The sequence below is a fragment of the Macrotis lagotis genome, chromosome 7 (assembly GCF_037893015.1).
Source record: "Macrotis lagotis isolate mMagLag1 chromosome 7, bilby.v1.9.chrom.fasta, whole genome shotgun sequence".
Lineage (NCBI taxonomy): Eukaryota > Metazoa > Chordata > Mammalia > Peramelemorphia > Peramelidae > Macrotis > Macrotis lagotis.
Genome location: NC_133664.1, coordinates 206,985,456 through 207,002,812, shown reverse-complemented (window position 1 = coordinate 207,002,812; position 17,357 = coordinate 206,985,456).

Below are 17,357 nucleotides of genomic sequence, written 5' to 3'. Positions count from 1 at the left end.
AGAAGCCTTGGATGAAGACAGTCGTAACTCAAGTTGGGTCATAGGGTATGCACAGCTTAGCAAATTTTGAAGCCAATTCTGAATTTCTTTCCAGAATGGCCAGACCAATTCACAGCCCCCACCCAGAATTGAAAAACTATTCCTAAAGCACTTTAAGGTTTTTCACATAATTTCTTCCAAAACAAGAAATGGGCCCATAACTGGGAAATGTTTTGCCTAGGGTCACATAGTGAAAAAAATCTTAATGCTGAAACCCAAGTCTCTGACTCCCAGATCTGTTTCTTTTCATCCTCACATAGCTGCCACACTGAATTTCCTTAGGTGGACATCTGACCAGGTCTTCTCCCTTACCCAGTGATTTCCAGCAGCTTCCTTTTATCACTGAGAATCATGTCTCAACTCTTTCATTTCTCGTTTAAAGTTCCTTATTTACAACCTGACCCATTTCTACATTTCCAGTCTTCTTACATTTTTTTTATGAGGTTTATGTCCAGCTACACTAACACATTTGCAGGTCCCTCCCATCATGCTTCTTTCAACTTCTAGCATGCACTGTGGTGGTTCTTCAAGCCTAGAATGTTCTCCCCTCTCCTTGGGGTTTCTTCAAGATTGAACTCAAAGCCTTCCTTCTCCAGATATCTTTCCTGCTATCTATTTCCTTCTCCCTTCCCTCCTTCACTGTAGTGTTGTTCCTCTGAAGTAACTTTTCCTTTATAATCTGGAATATGCATAATTATTTTAAAACTTTTTTCGGTTAGAAAGTGAGCTCCTTAAGGGCAAGTCCCCCCCCTTTTTAAAATCTCTGAAGCCTAGTTGAGTAACTGACTAGGTACTCTCTTCTTAGTTACTGCTTGTCTTTTGTCCCACCCCCAATTTTTCTTCTCATCTCACAGGTGCACAAAATCAAAAACAAATATTGGTAACCTATTGTGTGACCTGGATTCAAATACTGACTCTGTTTGGCACATGCTAGCAATTTGACCTTAGAATAGGTTAGAATATGTTAATGTTAATTTTCAGTGCCCCAATAAAATCTAAAACACTGTTAAGAACTAATAATTACCATTGTTGGAGGAAGTTTGTGTACCAAGAGTTCCCTCCAGGAAAGAAATAACACTTTCCAAAATATAGTATTTTTCTAATATATTCTAATATAGCCTTCTATTATATTAATAGTTCAATGTTTATTCAAAATGTGGTTGAATATATTAGACCCTTCTAATATATCAATTATTGTGTGTTCTAATATATTTAATATACTATATGCTAAGCATATGGGGACTCGCTTTCCCTCTTGTACTTCTTTTTAACCCAGGGTAACATCCAGAGAACGCTAATTTTCCCTTACTTTAAAGAAGAAGCTGTTTGTAGGTGACAAAATGTTACTATTAAGCAGTCTTTTATAGTTCCTTAGAAGAGAGAGGGAAGAAGGATGAGTTTTTTGATATTGCTGTTATTTTAAGATACGTTGTATTTTACTCATATATGTTCATTTTATTGTGGGAAGACAGGAAGGAAAAAGAGATATAACTCTGGCCCAGTAATTTGCTATCTAATGGAGGAAAAGGTGTTATAAGAACACACACCAGAAACTGGTAAACATCCTAGCTCCAACTGCAACTGTGTAAAATGATGATGTTGGTTGTCCTTTATTCTCAAGACCATGATATCAGGGAGGTGATAACATGACAAGCACATGAATTGAATTTGAGTGAGGGGGTACAGTGCTAAAACACCAACCTCACTTTCTCCTCGGAGCCATCTGGGTCCTATAGCCAGATATGAATCAGGACGACTAGAGATGACCCTGGATGAGAGGCAATCAGGGTTAAGTGACTTGTCCAGGATCACACAGCTTGTAAGTGTCTAGTGTCTGAGTCTGGATTCGAGCTCCCATCCTCCTGACTCCAAGGTCAGTACTCTATCCACTGTACCACTTAGCTGCCCCACCATATAAAACAGCCTATTCTTGATTATGTATATGTTTCAATAGTGTTGAAATTTTCATCCCAGTTATATATCCCCTACTGCCAAGTTAAGCCCTTTCTGTTATTTTTTTTTTTGTTATTTTTTTATTTTTAGGTTTTTGCAAGGCAAACAGGGTTAAGTGGCTTGCCCAAGGCCACACAGCTAGGTAATTATTAAGTGTCTGAGACTGGATTTGAACCCAGGTACTCCTGACTCCAGGGCTGGTGCTTTATCCACTGCGCCACCTAGCCACCCATTAAGCCCTTTCTGACAAGTGTGCTTTGTTTTAAGATGAAACTAATTTAGAATTATGATGAATTTAATATTATACTTAAGGAAAATGTAATTAATAGTATAAATCTTAAAAATATATTTTTTTAATTTTGCAAGGCAGTGGGCTTAAAGTGACTTCTCCAGGGTCACACAGCTAGGTGTGTGAAGCTGAATTTGAACTCAGGTCCTCCTAACTCTAGGACTGGTGCTCTATCCACTGCACCACCTAGCTGCCCCAGTAGTAGAAATCTAATGGTAAAATGAGGATGAATAGAACCCGAATTATTGATTTTCCTAATGGAGTTATAAACTACTTTGTGGATTATCTATGTGGGTTATGTTTGCAAAATTGAATATTCATTAATTGTAATTATGCACATTTTATATACTAAATTTCTTAATGCTTTATGCTTTGTTGTGTTAGTATGCACATTTTGTTTGATCCTGAATCTTAGTGCGAGAATAATTTTGAATTAATTTATATTTACAAAGATTCAATTCTAACTTTGATTTGCTGAAGGTTCATAATGATCTTACTTTAAAGAATGAAGTCATTGGTATAATAGAAACATAAATGCAGATATAATTTTTGTTAATTTCTGAAGGTGACTACTTATATGTACATTTAAGCAATTATGATTTTCCATTATTAGTGGAGTCGGTGGCAAAGAAATGCTAGATGAACTCCCACATTTGTTTTTTTTTAGACTTATAAATACTTATTGAGCACCAATTTATACATAGATGAACATGTACCAGGCATGCAAATACAATTAATGAAATAATCCCTACACAAAAGGAGTAAGGAGTAGGGGGCAGCAAGGAGGGGCAGTGGATAGAGGACCAGCCCTGAAGTAGTGAGGACTTGAATTCAAATGTGATCTCAGACACTTAATTATCTAGCTGTGTAACTTTGGGCAAGTCACTTAACTCCATTGCCTTGCCAAAAAAAGGGGGAGGGTAAGGATGATTTTATTTTAGAGATGGTGGAAAACAAGGCTAATTTTCCCTTAAAATAAAGGAGGGGAAAAAATTAAAAAAAGGATATGGAATTTGCTAGGCAGAGGAAGAGGTAGAACACTAGAGTTGGAGCTTGTTTAAAACTGGGGAGAAAGGATGTCATGCCTGATGAAGGTTAACCCCAGAGAAGCAATAGCAGTGTCAAAGTCAAGAGGGGGAAACTGGCCCCCCAACTGAAGCTGCCTGAGGCAGAGCCATAAGCATAGAATTTAGTCACAGCTTCATTGGGGCCACATTTGTTTTAAAAATAAAATTCCTTTTAAAAATTCTGAATTTACATACATCCAAAAGATATTTCCATACCTACTAGAATGAAAAAGAAAATTCTCTGTAAAATTGAATATCCATTTCATGATGCTTGTTTTTAAAAAAAAAATATGCAATACATTCAACATTTTACTTTCAAATCTCTTTGATTCCTTCTGAACTTCCTTCTGTACACTTTGCATTTTAAAGCTGTTTCTTTCACTGACCCTCTTAAAACACACAGACACACAGACACACACACACACACACATACACATACACATCCATTATTTCTGTATTTTGATAGCTTCAGTTATTTTTTTTTTTAGCTCTGACATTTCTAGGACTTTTCCAGAGGTAATCAGTGAATTCTTAATTTCTTTGCCCTCTGATTATAATAGATCTGGGCAGTTTTTTCCTTTTATGATTCTTTGATTTGTAGTGTCCATATACATATTTAAACATAACACACATGTTATATACTTACATACATTTTAAATCATGATTTAAGGAGTCCAATGGTTCTTAAATTTTTCTCCCTTTCCTGTTTTTTTAGTCAGTTGTTTTTAATATCAAATGTTTCCAGTTTTCCCTTTTTTTTGTTCTATTTTTTGGTGTCTCATGGATTTATTGATTTGTTTGAGAAATTCTAGTATTCAGAAAATTTGTTACTTCGGTAAGAATGACTATTTTGTCTTCAGAATTATTCTCCTAACTCTTGACTTCAGAGATTTCATTTTTTAGGTCATATTTCTTGTAGAAAATACATTTCTCCTTTAAGTATCTGCAGTGTTCTTTTTTGGTTTCCTCATCTTTCCAGCTTTAGTCCCTGAATTGGAGATTTGTGCCAGAGCCCTTGGTGTGCTTTTGAGTGAGGGACTTGTCCCTGCTTAGACCAGAATCCTTTCTGCTATCTCAGGCCAAGATCCTAGAGACTTCATAGCCTGAGGTTGCTTTTGAAGGGTAGGTCTAAGTGTGCATGGCCATTGCCATCACCACTCCCTGGCACTTCCAAGAGCCCTACTCTTGGCTTTCTGACCACCTTTTATATTTGTTTTATACATGTCCTTGGCAGTCTCTGATCATGCTGGGAGTCTAATTTGGGTGGGCAGGTCCCCTTTCCCATTGCCTTTATACTTCTGTCTAACCTATTGAGTTAGAAGATGACAAAGATGTAGAAGACACATGTTTTCTAAATCATAAAACAATTTCCTTAAATTAAAGGAATACTTTTAAAAATCTTGATCAAAAATGAAGTTTTATTTTGTAGTATGAATAAATACATTTTATTTTTTAAAGCTTGTACTTACATATTGGATTTTCTTAACAAAGTTGAGTGCAATGCACTCATTTTTTTTTTGTCAAAAAAAAACCCCAGTATACATTTATCTTCAAATTGTAACATTGGATTAGCATTTATAGATTCCTTGGAAATGACAGCAAGGGTGGATCCATTTAAGTTAAAAATCAATTTGAACATAATTTCAGAAAAGGAAAAATACCTTTAACTATAAAGATTTTAATCACTAGCAAGCAATCAACCTTTTGGAGTTTGGTTTTTATGAAATTAAAAAATTAGTAGGGGCAGCTAGGTGGCGCAGTGGATAAAGCACCGGCTCTGGACTCAGGAGTACCTGGGTTCAATTCTGGTCTCAGACACTTAATAATTACTTAGCTGTGTGGCCTTGGGCAAGCCACTTAAACCCATTTGCCTTGAAAAAAAACCTTTAAAAAAATTAGTATATTCCTAAACTAAAGAGACTAAAAAATTCTATTTTTTTATTTGAAATTAGGAATTTTTTAAAGGACTTATATGGTACTTGAAACAGTTAAGTCCTTAATAAATACTTATTGACTAGATTACTTCGTAGCATTTCATTTGAAAAGGAAATGTATTTAAAGTCTTCTCTGGAGGTAAAAGATGGAAATTTATATAACTGAAAAATATTTGTCTTTATAATAGGAATAAGAAACCAGTCAATTACTCACAGTCTTTGGATTCAGACTATGATGGTAAGTGCAGCTTCAAATTTATTTAGAGTTGTAATTTACTTCATTTTTCCTCAGTATTGCAGAATGTATACAAGCTATGGTATCTACTCTCTTGTGCTGTCATTAGATAAATCTGGCTTGAAAATAACTCATTTTTATAAATTTCCCAAAACATTTCATCACAACATTCTTGAGAACTATATGATGCAAATATTATTAAACCTTTTTCATAGGTTAGGAATTTACCCACAATCTAATTAAATGGAAGAACTGGGCATGAATCCAAATTTTCTGACTTTTAATAATGTCAGTGCTTTTTCTACTATATCATACTGGAATCTTCAATTAGTATAATTATTAGATATCAATTATGTGTATCTTAAATTGGTTAAGTTATGACATGGACAAAGCCACATGGTAAGCAGCTCTTTTGGTTTGGTTTAGGGCAAGATAGCCAAGCTCTAAAGATAAAAAGTATTTTATAGTTGTGAATGATGAAGATTCAGATTCCAACCCCATCACATACTTATTTTTTTTAACAGATACATCATGTTAAATATAGTTCCATATTAGTTATATGTTGTGAAAGAATGAGAACTAAAGGGGGAAAAACCACAAGAAAAAAATATTTTAAAAAGTGAAAATAGTATGCTTTGATCTGCATTCAGACTTCATAATTCTTTCTCTGGATGTAGATGGCATTTTCCATCATGAATCTTAGCTTTTGGTACTTTTGGTCTCTGAGAATGCTATGGAACTTCTGTAAAACCAGGGCATTATACTAGATGATGTACTGGATGCCTCCTACCTGTAGATTTTTGAGCCAGTGAGGTTATACACAACTTCCTAACAGAGCTATCCAAATTAAATGGACTGTTTTGAAAGTAGTAGGTTTCCCCCTCACTAGAACTCTTCAAGCAAAGATTGGATGATAATGTCTTAGGTATATGATGAAGGTAATTCTCACTCATCTAGACTTTTGTACTAACAACCCAGGGGTTCCTTTCAACCTGAAAATATGATCTTCTGTTAAACCATCTATTAGGTACTGAATTTTCTTTCTCTCCATCTTATGGGAAGCTAAGAGTACTACTTTTTTCTCTTCATAATCTTACTGTGCCTGCTTTTCTTTCACATGTTAGAAACTTCCATTTATTTTTCACACACATCATTCTCTAGTTATCTGAATAGACCCTGAGAATCTATTGTTGCAATTAGGAAGTTGAAATAAACACTTGCTGGTTGATGGTTGATTTTCAATGTGATGGAGCCTTTTTGACACAGACCTTCATAAACTGTCCCAGTGGATCTTCAGAAGATAACTTACTTACTTTTGCCTTGGACTTTTGTATATCAATATAGTTATCCCTTCAGAATTACAGGTACTTGATCCATGACAGGTTGAACCTATATAGATAGTAGAGTCGTGGAAAAGTTGCTATGAACTGGACTGATTATGACACAGTGAAATTGCTTGTATAAAAACTCTTAAGTTCAAAAGATTTAAAAGAGTACCTTTATTACTCAGCTAAAATTTGTGAATTTTATTTTCTCTTACTTACCTTCCCCCTAAAAAAAAATACTACCCTAAGATGATGATGATTTTGCTCCTCGGACTGCAACTTCAAACAAAAAATCAAAAATAACAAAGGAGACAAAACGAGAAAAACAAGAGAAGTCAAAATCAAAAAATAGCCATAAAGAATTATCTCCACTCCAAGTGAATACACCTCATAAAAGGTAAGAGATAACACATGAATGAAATAGCTTTGAATGTGAAATAGGTTACTTGGCATTCAGGTAACTGAGGCTTAGTGGTACAGTGCAGAGAGTTCAGGGTATGCAGTCAGGAAGACCTGTTCATATTCTACCTCAGACAATTACTATGAACTTGAGCGAGTCATTTAAATTTTCCTAGCCTTATTTATCTGTAGAATAAGAGGACTGTACTTGATGGCTTCTAAGGTTCCTTATAGTACTAAATCTATGGTTCGAGGAGATTTTTCTAATAATAATCCCTTGATATTTCTTTACCTTTATTAATTTACTAATTGCTCTATTCCCTTTCTTTAGATAGCTACCTAAATGACATTTTTGAATTTTTTCTTCTGATAATCCACTGAGAAATAGATCAGAATTTTATTTCATTAACTTATTAAATTTATTTTCAACTTAAATACACAATAGAAAAGACAAAATTGCCACGCACACTATGGAACTTGGGATGATTCAATATAAAGCAATAAATTTCCATTTCAAGAAAACCTGTGGAAATGGCCAAGTTAATTATTTAGTCTTAAGGGTACTTTCTTGGATACAGAACAAGTTATACAGTTTTCTGATTCACTTAACATAGCTAAGTACAGGTCAGGTAAAGAATGCAGAATTTGTCAGGATTCTAGGTCGCTTTATTTTCATTGTTCTGAGGCCAGAGTCTACCTGTGAAACGTCTCTCTAGAAACTAACTTATTATTAAATTGATCAGTATTAAAAAATCATAATTCTCTTTTGACAACATCCACACACATACATATATATACACATACAAATACATATACAGATATCTATAATCGTGTACACATATACATTCATAGACGTAGATGTAAGATTCTACTCTGCTTTTTTCACTTGTCCTGTTTCTCTGAAGGTTGTTAGCTTCTTCCTTCATAGGTTGTTCAAATCTTTTCATGTTTTTCTAAATCCACCAGCTCATCATTAAAAATATATATGTGTATATATATATATATATATATATATCTATATATATCTATATATATCTGTATATATATATATATGTATATATATATATATACATATATATATATAATTTTAGGGGTATTTTTGGAAGGCATTGAGGTTAAGTGGCTTGCCCAAGGCCACACAGCTAGGTAATTATTAAGTGTCTGAGGCCAGATTTGAACTCAGAGACTCCTGAGTCCAGGGCCAGTGCTCTATCCACTGCGCCACCTAGCCACTCTCATCATTATATTTTAACCTTATACTGTCTAGTTATTTTAAATGGTCCAAAGCAACATAGCTTAATATAGTTGACATAGTGTAGTTTCCCCGTTTTACTATTGTGATTAAATTTAACTTTAACTTTGTCTGAGATCATGATTACTACACCTGAATTTTACATAATAAATTCTGTTCCTGACCATTGTATGTATCTGATTTTTATATCATTTTCTAAAAACAACATTGTTGAATTCAAATTTTTATCTGCTATTTTTATTTTATGGGTGAATTCATCCAGTTCATAGTCTAAGCTCTAATTACTTGTTTTTTCCTATTTTCCTCATCATTCTCAATATATTCCTCCATTGTACTCTTCCTCTACCTGCTACCTTGCCCTCCTGTTCCTTATCCTACCTCCCCCAAGAATCCCTCCTTTATTCTCTTCCTCCTATCCATTCCCTTTGCCCTCATTTCTATTTGAATTTAAGACTTTTATTCCCTTAACATATATATATATGTATGTATGTATATTTTGTTTCCTCTATTATCCCATTCCCTTTAATCTATGTACTTTTCTATGTCCCTCCCCCTTGTCCTAGTTCTTCACCATCTTATTTCTTTAAAAATTTAGACTTATGTCCTTCTAAATGTCTATGTTCTTTTCTCTTTAACCCTAATCTGATGTAGGTTCCCTCTTAGAAACCCTCCCTTATCCCCTCTCCATCTCTGTCCTCTTACTCTTATTTCTTTCTGAATTTAGAAGACTTTTATACCCATCTTACATAAATGTATTGTTCCCTCTTTAACCCATTCCTGATGACAGTAGGGGTCCAGAACTACCAGTTCTCCTCCCCAATCTAATTGTTTTTTCTCTCACACCTTATTAGTATGAGATTAATACTCTTTTTACCTTTTCCTCATCATTTTGCTTTTTTAGAATCACATCATACCAATCTTTCTTTTGAATTACCCAATCACTAGTGGTAATCTTAAAGATTTAGTTTATATTTCCAAATATAAAAGGTAAACACTTTGTCCTTATTGAGAAAATTAGTCTTTGACATTTACCTTTATATTTCTCTTCTTGTTTGTCAAATTTTCTATTAAGTTCTGAACTTTTTGCAACAGAATCCTGAAAAGTTGTCAATTCATTGAATGTCCATTTTTTTTTTTATTCAGGATTATATTTAACTGCGCTGGGTACAATATTTTTGGCCACAACCCCAGTTCTTTTGCTCCTCTGTATATATAATTTTCCAAGATTTGTGGTCTTTTTAAGTGTAGCTGCTATAAGGTCTTGTGAAATTCTAATTGTGGCTCTGCCATATTTGAATTGTTTTTTTCTTTGTTGCTCATATTTTTCCTTAACTTGGAGGTTTAGGAAATTGACTATGATATTTCCTCCTAGAATCTCTTTTAGGTGGTTATTGATGAGTTTTTTCAGTTATTATTTTTCTGTCTTATTCTAATACTTAAGAACAATTTTAATTATTTCTTATATTCTATCAATATTCATTTTTTGATTGTAGCTGCCAGGTAGTTCAGTTATTCTTATGTTTTTCTCTTCTTTATCTGTTCTTCAGATCATTTGTTTTTTCTTATTAGATGTTTCACATTCTTTTATTTTTTCCATTTCCAATATTTTGTTTTATTATTTCTCAGTCTCATAATTATGCTGACTTCCCTTTGCCCAATTCTAGTTTTTAAGGTGTTATTTTCTTAAAATTCTGGATTTTCCTTTTCTAGTTGGTTGACTTTCTTTTCATAATCTTGTTTTTCTAGGATTTTCTTATTTTAAAAAAAATTTCCCCCCATTTGATTTTTAAACAATAACTTGTATCCCCACCAGTTACCAACTACCTGCCACTGGCAGGATAGAAAAGACAGCCTAAATGAAGAAGGAGGGCACCCTGAGAGGGAGCCACCCCTTTGATCACTAGCCCCCCTCCTTAGCCTATGGTGGAAACAATCCAATATGCTTAACCCAAGAACCTGAGATTAACATTGCTTCTAACCCAGGGACCTCACCTTCTCCTAGGAAACAATCCTGTGGGGATGCAGATTGGCACCTGTTTCTCAAGGTATGGCCACAGTTCCTGAAGACTTGTTAAAAAGAAAAAAAGTATCAGCAATGATGGGAAGAGATTTCTTTTTTTTATTGAAGATTTTGAGTTTTACAATTTTTCCCCCAATCTTACTTCCCTCCCCCATGGAAAGCAATCTGTCAGTCTTTACTTTGTTTCCATGTTGTACATTGATCTAAATTAAGTGTGATGAGAGAGAAATCATATCCTTAAGGAAGGAACAAAAAGTCTTAGAGATAACAAGATCAGACAGTAAGATACCTGTTTTTTTTCCCCTAAATTAAAGGGAATAGTCCTTGAACTTTGTTCAAACTCCATGGCTCTTTATCTGGATACAGATGGTATTCTCCATTGTAGACAGCCCCAAATTGTCCCTGACTGTTGCACTGATGGAATGAGCAAGTCTATCAAGGTTGAACATCACCCCCATGTTGCTGTTAGGGTGTACAGTGTTTTTCTGGTTCTGCTCATCTCACTCAGCATCAGTTCATGTAAATCCCTCCAGGTTTCCCCTGAATTACCGTCCCTCCTGGTTTCTAATAGAACAATAGTGTTCCATGACATATATATACCACAGTTTGCTAAGCCATTCCCCAATTGAAGGACATTTACTTGATTTCCAGTTCTTTGCCACCATAAACAGGGCTGCTACGAATATTTTTGTACAAGTGATGTTTTTACCCTTTTTCATCATCTCTTCAGGGTATAGACCCAGTAGTGGTATTGCTGGGTCAGAGGGTATGCTCATTTTTGTTACCCTTTGGGCATAGTTCCAAATTTCTCTCCAGAAAGGTTGAATGAGTTCACAGCTCCACCAAAAGTGTAATAGTGCCCCAGATTTCCCACAACCCGGGAAGAGATTTCTTAACCAAACAAGGAATGCCAGTTATCACAAAAGATAATTTTGATTACGTTATGCTAAAAGACATCAATGAAATAACAGCTCAGGGTCAAAAGTAAATTGGGTAAAATGGGAATTTCCATTTGCATATGTACTTTCATCTTTGTGTTGTCTATTTTCACTTGCCTTTTTATGCCTATCATTAAAAAAATTAATTTTTGCTTTTACATTAATTTTCTGACATATCCTTTCCCCCTTTGTCTTCCCCCTTCTCCTTTTCGTATTCTTTCTGCATAATCCTCAGCTATTGCTTCCTTATGTCCAGTCTTTGATGTTGAATTCAATTCCATCCCCTCCCATTTTCTTACAATAAATTATCCCTGGGCAGCTAGGTGATGCAGTAGATAGAGCACTGGCCCTGGAGTCAGGGGACCTGAGTTCAAATCCAGCCTCAGACACTTAATAATTGCCTAGCTGTGTGACCTTGGGCAAGTCACTTAACCCCATTGCCCCTTAAATTAAAATTTTTTTTTAAAAATCCCATTAAATCATCCCTCTCATCATGTCCCTTTTCTATTCTTGATCTTCCTATCTACTGATACTTTCCTTGAAGCCTACAAGCCATGCCCATGTCTACTTTTTTCTTAAACATTTTCAATTGCTCTTAACTTTCCTCTGTGAGTATATGAGTGTTCAGGGAAGACTAGTACTTCTAGTGTGAGGGCTACTACATTTTTTCTTTTAGGTTTTTTGCAAGGCAAGGGGGTTAAGTGGCTTGCCCAAGGCCACACAGCTAGGCAATTATTAAGTGTCTGAGACTGGATTTGAACTCAGGTCCTCCTGACTCCAGGGCCAGTGCTCTATCCACAGTGCCACCTAGCTGCCCCAATGCCACAACATTTTCAGGGCTGCTTACCATTTGCCACCCCAACCCTCATCCAACAGATACACCCAGTAAATTGTTTTAGCAGGTGGTTTAAATCAAGACAGGAGTTAACAGGGGCCTTAAACCTGTAAAGCTCGCTCTTTTATTTCCACTGAGGCTTGAACCCAGGACTTTGTGTGTAAAGCAGATGTGATAACTGCTATGTTAGGACTACCTCCAGTCGTCCTGATTCATATCTGGTCACTAGACCCAGGTGACTCCAGTGGAGAAAGTGAGATTAACTTAATACAGCATCCCCCCTCACTGAAATCCAAGTCACTTCTTATGGTAACACCTCTCTGATGACATAGTCTTCTTTGAGAATGAAAGACAAACATCCTCATCACCCCAAGCACATGAAGACTTCCACCACCAGAATGGGCAGTTGAGAACAATTTGTACCAATAGCCATAAATGCGGTTGAAGACAGTCTCTGTAGAGTGTTTGTTTAGACACTGAAGGCCATCCACTACATTCCATGCCATCACTAGTTGTCTTTTGACTTGCCACTGAAGTCTGATGACTTTGGAAGAGAGAGTAAGACTGCTGACTTCACACAACTCTGCCTCACCTAAATCCAATATATGTGCAAATCATAAAACATCAACTATACCATTTTACCATTTTGACCTCTCTTGAAGTCCTGTGGTGATGGACCAGTAATAAAGCAGCAGGTGTGGATTTACTGGGAGCTATAGTCACAGTCCTGTAAACAAAGTGGCCCAGACCCTGACCTGAAGCAGCAGTGGGATTTGGTAGCCCCTTGGGTGTCTGAGCAGCCTTTTTTTTTTTTAGAAAGATTTTATTTATTTTGGGTTTTCCCCCATTCTTGCCCCCCCCACAGAAGGCATTCTGTTAATCTTTACATTATTTCCGTTATGTATTGATCTCAGCTGAATGTGATGAGAGAGAAATCATATCCTTAAGGAAGAAAAATATAAGACATAGTAAAAATTGCATAATAAGATAATGGTTTTTTTTCCTAAATTGAAGGTAATAGTCTTTGGTCTTTGTTCAAACTCCACAGTTCTTTTTCTGGATACAGACAGTATTCTCCATTGCAGATAGCCCCAAATTGTCCTTGGTTGTTGCCCTGATGGAATGAGCAAGTCCATCAAGGTTGATCATCACCACCATGTTGCTGTTAGGGTGTACAATGTTTTTTTGGTTCTCTGAGCAGCCTTCTTAAAGGATCACATTACTTGCCTACCAGCACAAGGAAGGTGCTAGAAAAGTTGCCCTAAAAAATGTCATCTAATCTAACCCCATTAAGTTTATTGTGGCAGGTGTGGGGGGAGGGGCATTCCTACTCTGTGATCAAAACACAAAAAGGTGACAGTTTTTATGAAGATGATTCCACTTACTATTTGGTACATGGAATAGTCATACCATTATAGACAACACGATATCCAGTAGACCTGAAAGACAAATGACTTTTTGCCAAAGAACTCAACAGATATCCCATATAATTAGCAGCTCTGATTGAAACAAGGCTAGCAGAACTGGATGCATGGTCTTTTTAAGAGGAGATGCAGAGATGGGTAGCATTGTAATCAAATCTAATCAAATCTAATCACATCAACAAGCTTGTATACCTCCCAAAAACAGAATGACAGGGTCATGACAATGTAGTTGCCACTTACAGGAAAGCATCATACTGTCATCAGTGCATATGCTTCTATCATGACAAAAACAGATGAAGTCAAAGAAAATTTTATCGAGATCTGGAAATCCTCATAATGTGCTAAGAGAGGAAGCACAGTCAGACATGGCAGGGAGTCCTTGAGAGGATTAGAGTTGGAAAAGATTTGTGTCTTCATGACCTTCCCATCACCAACATAATCTTTTGTTTACCTAAATATATATTCTCAAAGCAAGCATTGACATTTAATAGACTATGTTATTGTATGGAAAAAAGACAGGATGTGAGTTTGACAAAGGCAGTAGTGCAGTGTGTTGCACTGATCATAAACATATTCTTTCCAAGCTCAACAGTTTCATTCAGCAAAAGAGATTATCACCACAAGACTTCATATCAAGATAGAACAATTTTTTGCTGACTTAAAATTAAACCAACACAGAGTTGACAGCAGCAGAGCAGAAAGGTTTGAGCAACTTTTAGAGATTTGGGCCAGAACACTCACAAAACATCAGAATTGGTTTGACAAAAATGATGGGAAAATTCAGAAGCTGCTAAATGAAAAAATGAGAACTCCAAAGGTTTTCCAATAGGATAGTTTGTCTCTGAAAAGGTAGGGTTTAATTCTATCAAGAGTATAGTGCGAGTGAAGCAGGATTCTTGACTTAGTAAGAAAGTAGATGAAATTCAATTTTGCACTGATGGTAACAATCCAAGGTACTTTTATGATGCCCTGAAGGTTATTTATAGGCTAAAGATCTATGGTGCAGCTCACCTACTCACTACTGTTGGATCTACATTGATTAATGATAAAGACATGATCCTAGAGAGATGAGCCTAAACACTCCAAAATAATCTTAACCTCTCATCAACCAGTATTGAGACTGGTGACCATTAACCTCAGATTGAAGTTAATCTCTAGCTGAATTTCCACCTGAAGAAGAGCTTTTGACTCCATTAGACTCCTCTTAAGTGACAAGGTACCTGGTGCTATTTCTATTCCAACTAAGATGCAGAAGTCAAGGATTTCACTGCTTATGCAAAAGCTTACTGGAATCTTCCTGTTTATATGGCAAGAGGTGATTATCCCCCCAAAAGTTCAAGGATACCTCCATTGACCATCTCTCTAAAGGTAGTCATTGCTGACAAGTTTCTTCCCAGAGCCCTCCTTAATAGGGCTTCTTCAACTGGACAATGTCCTCCATCCAAGAGCCAGTATGGCTTCAAAAAGAGTGAGGAATGGTTGATGTGATGTTTGCTACCCTTCAGTTTCAGGAGAAATGCCAGGAGCAGAATAGGTCTGTACACAGCATTCATCTACCTGATTAAGGCATTTGATATTCTCAGTTTTGAGGACTTATGGAAAATCATGGCAAAATTTGGTTGCCTGGAGAATATCAATTCTGTTATGTCATGCTTGCATGGGTTCTGAATTATGGAGGATGCTCTCACACTTTCCCAGTCACCATGGAGTGAAACAAGTCTGTGTGCTTGCTCCCATGCTTTTTTAGTTGTTGAATACCTTCACTGACAAAAATGGTGTCAAGGTCAGTTACCATAGTGATGGTAAATTATTTAACTTGAAAAGACTTTAAGCCAAGATTAAAGTATAAGGTAAGTTGTTACCCAGCTGAAGCCTTTGAGGCTGAGATGCAAAAGAATGTAAATCAGTTCTCTTCCACTTATATTAATTTTGACCTGACAGCAACAAGGAAATAGGTTCTCCACCAACCAAGTACCACACCATCCACAGATAGAATCATTGGTTCTAGCAAATTGGGAAATCTTGGATGCTGGGTAAAATTAATTTACCTTAGTTAGCAGTGTACTTTCAAGGAATGCACACATAGATGATGAAGTTGATGCATGTATTACCAGAGCTTATATAGTGTTTGGTAGACTCCTAATAAAAGTATGGAAGAGAAGAAGTATTAGTCTGCCTACCAAATTGAAAGTCTATAGATTTGCTGTATCAATCTCACTATTGTGTATGCCTTTGAAACTTGGACAGTATACCAGTGTCGTGCCATGATACTGAATCACTTCCATTTAAATTGTCTAAGGAAGATTCTGAAGATCACCTGGCAAGATAAAGTACTAGGTCCTTTCTTGAGCTGAACCACCAAACATTTCAAACTCTATTGCAGAGAGTGCAACTGGTCCTTTCTTGAGCTAAACCACCAAACATTCAAACTCTACTGCAGAGAGTGCAACTCTGATGAGCTAGTCATATTGTTTGAATGCCAAAACAAAAGACTATTTTATGGAGAACTAACACAAGGCAAACAAACACACAAGTCAAAAAAAGAAATGCCAAGACACTCACAAGGTCTTTCTGAAGCCCTTTGGAATCAACTGAGATATGGGAGACTCTGGCACAGGACAGCCCAACATTGCATGCTTGTATCAAAGAAGGTGCTGTGCTGAATGAGCAAAGCAGAATTGAAGTTAATTCAAAATAAACGTAAACTATGCAAATTTTGAAACATTTCTACTCTAAATGCTCATATGGATTATTTGTGCCCAATCTGTGGTAGAGCCTTTTAAATTGGTATTGGTCTGGTTAGCCACAATCAAACACACTGTACCTTGACCCCCAACATGGTGATATCATTTTGGTCCTCTTTGAGCACAAAGACCAACCACCAACCAACTCATCTTCTCCTGTAACTGTTGTCTTACATCTTTCCTCCCTTATTCAACTGAACTCTTTAAAAAGGGTTCCTGTACTTGACTCTTCCACTTCTTTCCCCTTACTGTCTTCCTAACCTTCTGAAATGTGGCTTCCTATCACATCATCCTTTTTCCAAAGTTACCAGTGTTCTCTTAAGTTGCCACATCTGACCTTTAAAAGCTCAGTCCTCTTCTTGACACTTTGGGAATCAAAGTTTAGATGGATACTCTTAAATTTTATTCAAGTCTCAATTCCTTCATCTGTAAAATGAGAGGTTTTGACGAGATGGTCTCTGAGATCTCTTCTAACTCTAATTGTATAAATATGTGGTCCTTTGACTTCGTAGCAATTCATGTCTTTCCATGTTTTGTATTCATCATACTCTTTTATTTTGCAGTGTATTTTGTTCACATACCATAATTTTATTCAAAAGGCATCTGCTTTGATTCTAATTCTCTGCTAAAAGATTTTGGTGCAGATGAAACTTTATATTAATGAACCTCCTTAGTGTCAGCTGTGGGTTCTCTGGGTCATATATCTGGACTTTATTTTAATAACTTTTTTTTTGGCATGATTCCGATTATTTTCCAGGAGTTGGACCAATTCACAACTCCCCTAACTGTATTTAAGTTCTCTAGTTATTCCTCCCCTTTTGGTGATCTGCCAAACAGGTAAAGTGTGAAGTGAAATTTCAAAGTTGCTCTGATTTTCATTTCTCTTATACTTAGTGATTTGGA